The following is an 11,466-nucleotide window of genomic DNA, read 5'->3' as shown; positions in this document are numbered from 1 at the left end:
GAAAATAGCATTGAGTATATAGCCATCTTTTTAGCGGACATTCCCTCTTTGTAATATACCTTAAATAAGTTATTTACATATTTCCTAACGTATATAAAATAACATAAGTAAAAACATCCCATGCCTTCGGTCATTGGAAATAGAAATAAACTAATAAGTCTATTTATAAGCAATATAAAGCTTTTATATTTAAAGAAATGCTTAGATACAGTATTTATATTTACTTATTATACATTAGAAAATACATAAATAAGTTTAGTTATATTACAGTGCAGTGGGGTGTCCGTTAAGAAAACGCCTATATACATAACGGAATTTTCTAAACTCCGAATGATTTATAGAAACAATCATTTGTGCTCCCCAAACATGGCGTCGCGCGAACCTGCGCGAGAGGTTTCTAAATTGTACACGACACCAGCGCCAGTTGTGTGTCTAGATATATAACTACAACGTCTTTGGTTTGCAGGCTGGAAACCAAAGATGATCATATAATATCACCTCTGAAACCATGTCGCCATGTTCGTTGTTTTCCAACTAAACCAGTTTTTTTCTATATTCTTTGGTTTCTAAGAAAAAAAACAACTATATAATTGACTTTAGCTGTTTTGCACTTATGGCTTAATTACTTTATTACGACATTTACTACTGTTAATGTAGGACTTTATTTGTTTTTCTCTCACGGTTTAATTTCTTTTCGACCATGAGTGTTGGCAACAGATGAAGCAGCGGTTGATTTTCCAATTTGAACTGTGAAAAGAGCCAGCTCCGTGTGAACAACTACCGTCACCGTAGCCAACGCGGGAGCCAGCAAATGACCACGCAGGGCAGCCATCAGCGTAGACATCTTGGAATCCATCACAGAAACTTGCACCGTCTGAACCAGGCTTTACTTTATTACGACATTTACTACTGTTAATGTAGGACTTAGTTGTTTTCCACTCACGGTTTAGTTTCTTTTTGACCATGAGTGTTGGCAACAGATGAAGCAGCAGATGATTTTCCAATTTGAACTGTGAAAAGAGCCAGTTCCGTGTGAACAACTACCATCACCGTAGGCAACACGGGAGCCAGCCAGTGAGCACGTAGGCTACCCATCCGCGCAGCCACCTTGGAATCCATCACAGAAACACGCACCAGGCTTAAGACACCCTGACCCCTCAGCCAGAATGTTAAAGGAAAGTATAAATGTGTAAAGCAAGCATTATAGTCTATATCTTAGTTAAGTGTGTTATTGTAGCTTTTGGCAGTCTTTTTAGTACCGGGTCCAAGAGTTTTATTTTGTGGTAGTTTTTATTTTGTCGGGTCCAAGACTTTTATTTTGTTGTAGTTTTTGAATTATAAGTTTGACTTTTTTAGGGTAAACAAGAGTTACATTCATTAGACTGTGTTTTAAACAGGGACTGAACTTCGCTCTCAATTTCTTGAATGAAGGATCTGAAGGTTGGTTGTGTGATTTGAATCTTTCCTGTAAGGACTCTGCCAAGATTTCTACTTTCCTCTGCGGGTCATCTATTATTTTGTTTCCATTTGCATTTTGGATTGGCGTGTTTTCATTTCCTGTAGTCCTGCCCACGAATGTAAATGTCGAGAAATCTTTTCCACTTGGTTTTAATTGTTCCTTCTTTTCAGCGAACTTGTCAAATCTCTATTGTTTACATCTTCTTCGTGCAGCTTTCATATCTGTAGTAAGCTTGTTTTGCTTATGGGTCTGTGAATTTCTGCCAACTTTCCGTGCTAAAGCTTTGGATTTTATAAGAAATTTTAAGTCTTCAATTTCGCTGTCTGGATCAGTTACTAGTATTTGTGTGGTAATGTCACTAACAGTAATGGTAATAATGTCAGTGAAGAGCTTCACTGCAGTTTCGATATCCGAAGACTGTGAAATGGTTGGATTTGCAGGTATACTTGCATGGATTATTTTGTGTAATCATCCTAGTCAGTTCCTCTTAATGTGAAGTTAGGACGGAAATACATGGTAATTTGTGATAGAAATGCTAAAAGAACTGGTATATGATCAGAATACAGACAAAGAGACATTCTTGATAGATTGATATGCATGTATATTTAAAAAGACAGATAGGCTATAAAGTACATCAGGATAATTGATTAAATGACGATCATACTCGTGTTAATTTGTAAGCATGTGCGGCTTACAGCTGTTTCGGTGCTAGTTGATACCATCCTCAGAGCCTTCTGTGTCTCGGTGTCATCTCAATTTCGCTCCTGTTGTGTGGGTGCGTTCGTGTGATAAAGAGTTGTGTCGAATAGGGTGTGTGTTCTGAAATTGAGCTGTGTGTTGAGAATTTGATTAGGATGTGTTTTAGTGTGTCTGTATATTTCATATTGTTCTAGTGTGTTGAGTTTTTTGGTTTTTGGGTTGTATGTGTAGGATTTCCATGTCTGTATTTACATTATTGTATGTGTGGTTAGCATTAGTGAAATGGCGCCGAGACACAGAAGGCTCTGAGGATGGTGTCAAGTAGCACCGAAATAGCTGTAATCCGCACATGCTTACATAATTAACACGAGTAAGATCGCATTTAATCATTTAAGTGTTAAAAGTAGTGTACGAAAGATTCAACATGGATTACATCAGGATGTTGCAATTGTGACCGAGAATATCATGTTGGACACTCTGGCCCTATGACAGCATAGAGATATTTGGTAGAATGTGCCAATAGGAATTCTCCTCTAGACGTATTAACTTGAGAGTTCCAGGATCGATGCCTAGCATTGAGATCTCCAGAAATAAATTGACTGTGAAGACCTATAACCATATTTATATCATGTTAAATTGTTGGTGTATTCGGTGTGTAATATACAGCTGCTATAGGGATATCTTATGCGAAGTTTTACCGTTAGATGGCAGAAGCGTTCCATGCGGCACAGGGCTATATTATGTCATATGTTACAGTTCATTACGTTCTCCCGCTTGTTGGTTTTCTGTGCGTGTCAAAATTATATTTATAATTATTTTCTATAACCTAGTATAATTTAATATAATTCAGTATTTTCTTACCTCACAATCTAATTTAATTTATAATAAATAATAGCGTAAACTTGTATAATACTGAGCTATTCCCCTTAAGAGATGGATGGGGAAATCTGCAGTATGCAGAATATATATACGAGTAAATTGAATGTTCATGGACCTGAACCAGAACTTTGAGAACGAGGTGCACGAATAAAAAAAGAAGGATCTTTGTCGAAGGTGAATATTGCCTCTTTAACCATAGGTATTGTAAGTAGGTACCGTACGCAATAAACAGAAGATGCAATCACCAATGTCTTTTCTTTTTATAGGGAAGGGCTTATGGGGCTTGGATTCCTCTTACTTTTTTCTATAATTGCAGAAAGAGCAATGTTTAATAGAATGATACAATATGATCGCAGTAGTATCACGATTACTCGTGTGTTTTTTAGGTTAAGGACATGCAGTTTTGAATACTACTGTATGTATGATTATTTTGAAAATTTGAAGTTAAAACATGGTTTCAATAAGTTACATAGACTACATTATTTATAATAGATCTATATATATTTTTTTCACGACGGGTCGTCCGACCTAGATAATAAACAAACCAGTTCATCGAGAGTTTACTGTAGGCCAAGTATCGTTCCATTATAAAATGCAGTCGTAAACTTCCGTGACTCCTACAAGTAGTGCACACAATCTAAACTAACATAGCTTGCTGTCGAGGTTGCATATGCTTTTGTTAATTTTTTTTTCTTTGCCCTCTTCCAAAATGAAACTGTAGCCAGCAATTCCTTATTTGAAGTACTTCCTTTTGTTCAATAGGTTCAATTTAATTAGTTATATATTTTTTAAGTTTGAAATCATATATTCAGAATATTTCGGGACCTGATTGAAAGCAAAAACCTTTGCTTGGTTTTTACATATAGGAACACAAAAAAATTCGGCATTTTGAATTATTGTTTTTAAGAATATTTAATATACTAATACACTACGTAAATCCTCAATGTATATAGATATTGGAAAACAAATGCATACGCAAAGCGCATCCCTCATATAATAGTACACGCGCGCTATTTGTTGGTGTTAAACTAAAGCCGGCCAGTCTCCGGCTCTGACATTTCGCTTGGAAAGAGAAGAGAGAACGAGAGAGAAAGATAGTGACCAGCATTGCCAACCTGTGGCGTTTTGAAGTTCTGAAAAGAACCTCGAAATTCCACTGTGAATGAAACTATTCTGCTAAATTTTAACCTTAAAACATTCTGGTTCGGTTTAAGGTAATGTTTTTAATTCTATTGTAATTTGCTGTTATAAGACTTGAGTTCTGATATGCGAAGATTAATTCAATCGCAGTTTGCAATGCTGGGAGAGAGGCGGGCACTAGAGATTAAAGTTGTCTGCTAGAACCAACCAGCTATGAGCGTCAGATGTATTTATCGCGATGTTGTCACTTCTTCTTTATGCGAAGCACGTGGCGAACGAGTCGTTAGGTCTTTGTGTTAAGGTGCGTACACACATAGCGAACGAACAACGAACGAATGATGAAGCAAAACTTCGTTGTTCGTTCGCTGTTTGAAGCGACGTACAAATCATCAGCAAATTGTCAGAAAACATTCACATTCGCTGATTATCCGCTATAAAGGCAGACGAAAATATAATTATAGCAAGTGCAGGCCTGTTTCATAAACACAGTAATAATATTAATTAATAGTATTGCAGTCATGAAAACAATTTTATTAACCGACTAAATTCTGTTTCATAAACGTTTTGCACGAGTCATAAAATACGTACAGTAGCCAGATGATTTGAGGTTAAGGCTGACAAACATAACCAAGTTGGTCTGCACTCTACAGCTATTTATATTATTCTCTCTGTTAACAGTTGTTGAATGAAATAAGTTTTGAAGTACTATCTTTAATAGCAACAACAGAGTAAATCGTAATATGTGTGAAGGTTTGGGAGACAATTTATTTCAGATAAGATTGTAAATCACTGCAACTCGAAGTTATTGTTTCTGTTATTTGATTCAGTTGATTTACGAGTAAAAGAAACAATATGATAAATCTAAAATATTGTGAACAGATATTTATCATTCCTAATTGTTCACATCTCTGCTGTTGTAAAGTTTGCAATTCCAAAAACAGTGTATCAGTGACAGAAGCGTGTGTGTGCGCGCGCGCGTGTGTAAAACTTGGACCTCGTTATCTCAAGAAGTACCGTACCATATGAAAATGTTAAGCAGTGAAAACTTTTGATGACAATATTGTACCAGCCTTAAGGACAGTGTTAACGACAGGGTTAGTGGACCCTGCAAAGCGTCTTATGTAAGATATTTCAAGTTCCGTTATAATTCGGAATACTGCGCAAGTACTTATATAAAAAGACTTAAAAATTATTGGTGCAAGCGTAAATAAATACACATAAAAATTACTCTTTTACCAAAAATAAATAAGTAATGCAATAACGACATAAGTACTTACGCGGTGAAGTCGTTCCTAGAAAATATAGTGTTTGAGTTTGAAGGTGTGGATGTTGTAGAAGATTAATGTTATGACGAAATTAATAAAAATACTGAAATTGTCTTAATGGGTTTTTATTGCTGATTATGTTGTAAGTAGTATTTTCAAGAAGTTACCTGACTATACAAAGTGCAAATACATATGTTCTAATTAGAGATTGTGATGTGGAATTGTGGATACGGTACCTATAAATCTCGTAAGTTAATTTTAGTTTATGCCCTCAATAGGGGTGGTTTAAAGTAGTCCACATATTTTGTAATAGATCTACTTGTTGATATATGTCTGCAAACGATTTTGGCTCACCAAGATCTTCACAATGTTAATTAGTGAAGAGTATATAGATTCAGGTTGTCACAAGTATACACTGAAAAAACATTTCAATAGGTACAGAAAATATTAATATTACTGTATTTTGTGATGTAGATGTCCCATAGGCATATATTTCTGAACAATTATTATAATTTAAAAAATGACGAGAAAGGAGGGAAAAACGTTAAGTTCAATCATTCAAATAACATAAAATAATGTAAAATATACAGTAATTACTTTCTAACAGTTCTATACTGTAATTGAATTTAATTTAGGTTTCATCCTTTCCAATTCTTCCTCTTTTACAATTAGATAAAATAGTTTTCAATTTCAGCCTGGTCCACCTACATTGGCGCCTATGACAGTTTGTAAGTATGGAGAGGGACTTTGTTAGTCATTCATTTTGCCTCTTATGCTTTTTAAAATGGGGAAAAGACGTGAAAATAACTTGAAGGAACAGAGTTTTTTTGCGAAAAGTTCTCGAATTGAAAGGTCAACTATTTCATTATATTCGTAACTTTCTTGCATATGGTTGTAGGATATTCGTTGTCTAAAATTTCTTGGACGTCGGACAAACACTCCCTCTTCATCACTATTTGAGTCAGAATTATCCATTTCAAATGGTTTCACGGTTTCATCTTCAAAATCTAACCTTACATTGGCATTTACTTTTTACAAATTATTAAACTATTACTTAAAATACAGTCATGGAACTAACGTTAATATTATTAATAAATTTAATTATCTTTGCTGCTTTATGAAACACTTTAGTAATATTATTATTTATTTTAGTAATAATATGAGGGTTTACAGTAATAAATAATATTATTAAATATTACTTTTATGAAACAGAACAGTAATAATATTACTTAATGTTATTACTAGACATCGGATTTTTAGGCACTAAAAATTGCAGTTTTAGGCGCCTAAAATAAGCTCAAAATTTGTAAAATTAGGCTCTATTTTAATGAAAATAGGCATTTTAGGCACATCAAGGTATCATACTTATTTCTTTCGCTGAAATTTTTAGTTATACACTAAAATACGCACAAAAAGTATGTTTAAACATTAAAAAAGAATACTATATTATATTTATAAACAGAGCTGCACAAATTTAATATACTGAAACTAATGAAATAATGATTATTGATATCAAGATTACTTATGTTAAGTTATTGAAATTCAGTTCCATGCTCAGACTTTATTATAACTATCTGCACAGTACACCACCAGAATTTTTTCTAAATTCTCCACAGTTAACCTTTGCCTTTTGTCACTGAGAATCATTCTGAAAGCAGAAAAACTTCTTTCAACCGAAACTGATGTGAGAGGCGCAAATTTTAAATTAGGTACAATAGAAACATCAATAATTACTGGAACATTTACACTTTCCCCCGATATCACTCTTGATACTTTTTCCAACAATGAAAATCCTACATTCTTATTTAATACGTTGTCCCACTTATTTTTAACTTTTTTCCCAGTTTCGCCCAAAGCACTTGAGCTTCCTTTACTATTGCTATTTGGCTACAAAGAGATTGTTTTTCACGTTCTAATTGTTCAATGCTTGCAGGTATGAAAGAAAAGTTTGATGTTATGTAGGCAATATCGTTTTTCACTCGTGAGTCATTCAGACAATCTTTCACTGCTTTCACACACGCTGCACTATCAGTTTCAGGTAATTTATCAATAACTGTGACCACTTCTTTAAAATACTTAGAATACTACACCACTGACTGAATCCAGGTTCCCCATCGTGTAACAACCGGCTGAGGTGGGAGTGGGATATCTGGAAAGTTCTCTCTGAATATTGAAATCCTGGATGGGGCTTTACAAAAACATTTTTTTGTATTAGAAATAAACGAATTGACAAGAGGAAATTCATTCCGGATTGTTTCAGAAACCCTGTGAAGGCCATGTGCTAGACAGGTTACATGCGTGAGGTTAGGATAAAATGTTTTAAGAAGTGGAGCTGCAGCAACCATGTATGAGGCAGCATCAGTGAAAAACAACAGAACTTTAGAATCGTCTATATTACCTGAGTATAAAGACTGTAGGCCTTTATTTACAAAATAAGCAATGGCTTGACTATTCACTTTCGAAAGTTCCTTAACACATACGAGGTGTGGAATCGAAGGTCCATCAGGACTAAGTTTTCCTACTACCATATTTGCTATATACCTATTCATAGGATCTGAGGTTTCATCCACAGAGACCCATATGTAAGAATCACCTATATCCTCCCGAATGGAAGCTAAAGTTTCATTGTATATTCTGTCTAAGTAATTTTTTCTTAGGGTCGACTGAGATGGGATATTTTGTTTGCAGTATTTTTGTAAAAACTGTCTTAAAACCGGATTTTCAATTGCATTCCAGGGAATGTTAGCAGCAACAAACGCTCTGGTTAAATCAGCATAGAAATTGCTGCTGAGATTGGATGAAGTAGGCTGTGTTAGTAAAGTTTGTTGCAGTTGATTTTTCTGCTGAGCTTTAGCCTTATGAGCCGCTCCTTGCACATGCTGCTTTAGGTGGCACTTCTTTTCTTGCGAAATCTAAAAATGTAAAGTAAACTGAATTAAAATAAAATCACCGTATTTCTATCACAAAGTTAGTGGGTTCGAACAATCAAAATTTTAATGACCTGCAAATACTTTAACTATCGGAATTTAAAAGGTTAAAGTGTAGTGGTCTTAAAAAGAATTATACCTCAGGATAGCTCAGTCAATGTATAAATATTATAGGCCTACTCATTAAAATTAATAGAATTTATATATTTCAACTATTGTTACATACCTGTTTGCTACAAATCTTGCAGAATATTATTTTTCCATCATAAGTGAATTCTGAATATTCTGTTAGCCATTGCCGGATCAATGTAGATTTTGCACTTATATTTTTCGGCATTATCGCGTTAAACTTCACAGGAAAACGTCCTACCGCTCAAAACTTCTCAACACAAATAAGGTGAGGGAAAGAGCAACTGTTAACGAGCATTCAAATGAACCGTTGTTATTGAGATTCAATTGGACAAAAATACAAAGTTCCACTTATTGTTGCATTTCCTGGTAGTGTTAACACTAGGAGGGCCATTCTTTTAAATATTTTGTAACGGTTTACCCTACTAATTCGCAGTTTTACGACTTTTCATAAATATTTCAAAAACACTCTTTCTCTAAAAATTGTGATTTTATGACACTCTGAAGGGCAGTACAGCTAATCGGTTTCAGACGGAAAACAGTCATTTTTATAGTATAGTATATCTCTGAATCGGTAGCAGCACATGTTGTGATTGTTGCCTGCTTCAAAACTAAGGTTGGTTCTTTGTCGGCATTTATGCCTCCAAACATGTTAAATTCGGTGAAATCTATTGCGAGTGTCGTGAGATTCAAAACATTTTGTTTCCTTTATCAATGGTTTCATGGTCGGTGTGAAGCAAACTTTCCACTTTTTAAATGCCTTAAATTTCGCAGTGAATGCATGTATAAATTATAAAAAGTAAGAGTAAAATGCGAAACTTTACAGTGAGTTAGGCATTTTTAGGCGAATATTAACAAATTAGGCTCTAATAACCGTTTTAGGGAATTTTAGGGCACTATAAAACTCTTTGAATACCTTTCAATTTCCATGAAACACAAATATTAATAATTATTTTTACTTTTCTCCTAAAGAAACAAAATAGGCATTTGCCCTAGAATCCGATGTCTGGTTATTACCTTTTTAGTAATGGTATTAAATTATTACTTTTATGAAATAGGCCCCAGGGGAAAGTTTCAGTACACGGATACCTCACTGACAATAATTATCTTAAAATATTAAAAAGAGAGATTTGTCTGTTTGTCGTATGCGCATCATGCTTACGAAAAGACACTTTTCAATGCCAATAATTTATTTTGTGTGCACAAGGTTGGAACTTTGTTTTTCCTGGGCGTGAATTTGTCCAAAAGGAACGACATATGTTTATACGCGAACCAAGGTGACTCGTACACTTCATCACTCCCCATTCCAGAACTTTTTATGGAATTCTGTCTTTCACTCCAGAATGATGTCAGTAGGAATTCAATTTTCAATTAGCTTTTTGACTTCTGCTCCCTACAATAAACAAAAAACATATATCCACTGAAAATAAATAAACAAAAATAATTTTCAAATTTTGCACGTGTTTGACTCGCCTATCTTGCAGCTAAACATCTTTCCAATAGGTTCCCATACATCATGTTTTCTTATTTTATTGTGGTAAGTAGGATACTTGGGATTCCATGAAGTTTCCTGCTCCCTATATGCATTAATAAGATTTATAACAGCGTCTTCCGTCCACTCCAGTTTCGACATCCTGTTAGTGAAATTGAACTAAGCGCTGCGTTCTGCTACGAGCTACAAGCTAGTGGCAAATCCCGTCCACAACGAATACCAACTTCCTTTGATGTACCGACAAGCGATGGATCACTTCCGAAGGCAAACCAAACGATCGGTTTGCCTTTGCTGCGACGTACACACGTACCGATTTCAATCAACGAATGCAATCGTTTGTCGTTCGTTCGTTGTTCGTTCGCTAAGTGTGTACGCACCTTTATATACAGGCGAAGTAGTTGTGTTGTTTTGTGCTTGAGCGATTTACGGTGCCTGTAAACCTTATTATTGATATAGTAATATGGCCAGTGTTCGTCAGAATCAAAGAAGGAAAAAATCGGCTCTTTTAAGAGCTAAAGGCATGAATTTATATACAGATTGCGTGAATATTTTGAGAAGGAGCGAGACAACGGAGAACCTCTTCTCCCTGTTACGAAAGTGGTAGATAGAGTTTGTAACGCTTTGAAGGTGGGAAAAACAACCGTTAAAAGTGTGGCGTCTTTCCACTTGAGTATTAACAGATTCTAAGGAAAGTAGAGTCTATTTCATTTGATACACTTTCATTATAAAGATATTTCCATAGTCTGTGGTAATATACTGTAGGCCTATGTATAATTTTCATAAGCGTTCGCATTAGTTTTTATTCTGTTATAATTATTTAGCTGTGTACATTAACGAAAGATGCGATCTATGTTTGTGAAAAATAATTTACATACGCGTTCGCATTAGTTTTTCTGCTGTTATTATTATTTAGCTGTGTACATTAATGAAAGATGCGATCTACGTTTGTGTAAAACTGTAAAATGATTTACATACGCGTTCGCATTAGTTTTTATTCTGTTATAATGATTTAGCTGTGTACATTAACGAAGGATGTGATCAAAGTTATATGTAAAATGATTTAGAGGCAAGCCTACGCGTTCGAATTAGTTTTTATTCCTCGCCACAAAATCGGCCGGCGTGCCCGTGACAGTTTTCATTCTGTCTATACGTATCGGCAACATTGTCTCCCTCGGTCACGAGAAACGTCAGGGCCGGAGAACGACCGGCTGTACCATAGACTTACTAAATAAGGGCTGTACTGTAGTTCAGGATATCCCTATTAGAACTGCGGATCCGTCAATTTGTATATAGATGGCTGTGACTTCGAGGACATGCAATTCTAGTAGGTTCGCTAGTCCTTGAGGAATTGTTTTATTATTATAATAGCCGTTCCACCTCCGCGTCTTTGTTGTCTGTCATTGCGATAAACTGTATAATCTCGAAGTCGTAATTTTATTTCAAGTTGCAAGTGGATTTCACGCCATATCTGCAGTC

Source organism: Periplaneta americana, chromosome 3 (genome assembly GCF_040183065.1).
Source record: "Periplaneta americana isolate PAMFEO1 chromosome 3, P.americana_PAMFEO1_priV1, whole genome shotgun sequence".
NCBI classification, from domain to species: domain Eukaryota; kingdom Metazoa; phylum Arthropoda; class Insecta; order Blattodea; family Blattidae; genus Periplaneta; species Periplaneta americana.
This window is presented reverse-complemented; position numbering follows the sequence as displayed.